This window comes from Enhydra lutris, unplaced genomic scaffold, assembly GCF_002288905.1.
Source record: "Enhydra lutris kenyoni isolate GAN:26980312 unplaced genomic scaffold, ASM228890v2 scaffoldscaffold4, whole genome shotgun sequence".
Classification (NCBI taxonomy): domain Eukaryota; kingdom Metazoa; phylum Chordata; class Mammalia; order Carnivora; family Mustelidae; genus Enhydra; species Enhydra lutris.
Window position 1 is genome coordinate 20,283,028 of NW_019154088.1, and position 2,837 is coordinate 20,285,864.

The window sequence follows — 2,837 nt, forward strand, 5'->3', positions numbered from 1 at the left end:
TCCCAGACTCGCCCGCTCCGACTCTCTTACTTGCTCTCCGCACTGTAGCCATGCGTATTTTCTTTTGGGCGCTCCAGAGCTCTGTGCTGCTTCCTTTAACAAGTCTCTCCCCGCTCCGCTTTGCCTACTTAACCATATTCATCGTTCACATCCCCCCTTCTGCGTCATCGCCTCCGGCTTTTTTCGAGCCCCTAACACGAGATCGGGTCACATCTCTGTATAGCTCCCCAGCAACACACACTGTATCATTACACATTAATTGTTATGATTACTCTATTGATGTCACCTTTCCTGCTCAGAGAAGCCGCATCAGGGCAGGGACCTCGTCCATAGTTGCTCATATTTTACTCCCAGAGCCCAGCATGTCCTAGATGTTCAATAAATATCTAATGAAGGAATTAAAATTCCATTTATTTGTCTACTCCCGGGAGTCCACTCCCACAATTTTACTGAAACCCCTGGCACCAAACTCATCCATGACTTTCTTAATTACCGTATCTGTTGACTTTAACTTTAATTCTCATTCTAATTGACATCTGAATAGCTACCGGCAATACTATACAGGGTCGTTCCTGTGAAGTGTCTCTCAGAAACCTGGAAATTAGGTTGCCGTCTAAGAGTTAAACCGGTAGACAGCAACAGATAATGAATGCAATTCTGCGCGAGTTTGGAAACCATCAAAACGTTCAGCCAGAGTTTCCTAGGAAGAATCTCACTCTGGGAGAATTGCACTGGGATTGCAACCGGAGAAACAAAATCTTATACTGCAGTCTTTTCGGAGAAAAGAAGGAAGATGTTTGTCAGGCAAGCAAGTACATAGAATACAAGAGTTCAAGAGGTCAGCTCTTTGAGGAAGATATCCTTTGAGAGTGTTTTGAGCTGGGCCAACGGTAAGAAACTTCTTAAGATCAACTATTGGTTCTTTTTTCATAATTGCAAAGTAACTTACTGAAAATTTGCCTTTTTTTCCTACAGAGCTATAGGAAGAAAGGATAATGCACTAGTTAAGCTAAGTGAAACATCCAACAGTTGTATTTTCATTAATAAATTAGCATTCTGGAATATATCTTGTATCAATGTATTTGTGAGCTTGAGTTAAAATCTGAGACCACATATATAAAAAAATCAGTATGTGTGATCTTGGATAAAGAGATTCTCTTTCTGAAAGATAGTGACACACACATGAGGGCAAGTTTGAATTTCTGGGAGGCAGAATTTGGTCAATGGAAAATTTACAAAGGTCAGTGCCACATTGTGGAGACCTGAGAAGCCATCCTCCCCCAGGTATCACTCTTTGGCATCCTTAACCATGTACCTTAATGTTTAGATTTTTTTTTTTTTTTTAATTTGACAGACAGAAATCAGAAGTAGGCAGAGAGGCAGGCAGAGAGAGAGGAGGAAGCAGTCTCCCCGCTGAGCAGAGTCTGATGCGGGGCTCGATCCCAGGACCCTGGGATCATGACCTGAGCCGAAGGCAGAGGCTTTAACCCACTGAGCCACCCAGGTGCCCCTGTACCTTAATGTTTAAAATCACACTCTGATCAACAACGACCTCTAGGATACTACTCTCTCATTCTCTTCTACTTCTCTGGCCATTCCTTCTTAATCTCCTTTATTGAGTCTTTACCTTTCTCTTAATTGGAGGATTCTAACAATTCTGTCCTTGGATCCCCTTCTTTTTCAAGTTTTACACTCTCCAGATCACTTCTACTTCTATATATTCCAGGTGCTATCTATATATTCCAGGCCAGTGCTGTCCAATAGAACTTTCTATGATGATGGAAATAACTCTGTATCTGTGCTACCCAATACTAGTGACAATTGTCACTAGTCAGGAGCACCTGGGTGTTTCAGTTGGTTGAGCCTCCAACTCTTGATCTCAGCTCAGATCTTGATCTCATGCTCTTGAGTTCAAGCCCTGTGTTGGGCTCCATGCTGGGCATAGAGCATCCATTAAAAACAAAAACAAAAACAAAAAAACAAGGAACAGGGGCGCCTCGGTGGCTCAGGAGGTTAAGTTGTCTGACTCCCTTTTTTTTTTTTTTTTTTTTGTTTACTTGAGAGAGAGAGAGAGCGCATTGTGCAGGCTGAGGGGCGGAGGGAGAAACAGACTCTCCATTGAGCAGGGAGCCCCAGGCAGGGCTTAAGCCCTGGATGGACTCAGTCCTGGGACTCTGGGATCATGACCTGAGCTGAAGGCAGATGTTTAATTGACTGTGCCACCCAGGTGCCCCAAGTGTTCAATTCTTGATTTCTGCTCAGCTCATGATGCCTACTTAAGATTCTCTCTCCCTCTGCCACTACCCCCCATCTAAAAAATACAAAAAACAAAAAACAATGACTCGAATTTGACTACCAATCATTTGAGACGTGACTAGTGCAACTGAGAAACTGAATTTTGAATTTAATTTTAATTAAATTAGCCACAGGGACTAGAATCACTGAGAAACACTATTAACAGATTTTTGTTAGGTATGCGGCAAGGTTCAAGTATTTTTGTTTAACCAAAGCTCCCCCTGGTGATTCTGATCCACACATGCACAAGACTTTTCAGGCTTGAAACTTGGTAGGTGTATAAAAGCTTAAAAAAGATCAGTGGTCTTTTAGAGGTGTAGGTGCCCTAGCTCAAGAGTTTGTAGGAGTAAAGGAGATAATATCCCACCCCAACCATTCCTCAAGCAGCTGAAAGAGGAAATCCACCTGCATCATTGCTGATACTGTAGCAAGTATCAAGAACAGAATACATTTGTCCCCCTGGAGTAGCTTTTCACTTTTGTATTGTCCACAGGGGAAGGAGCCTTCTCCATGCCACCAGAGGTGCTCACAATTTCTTCAGC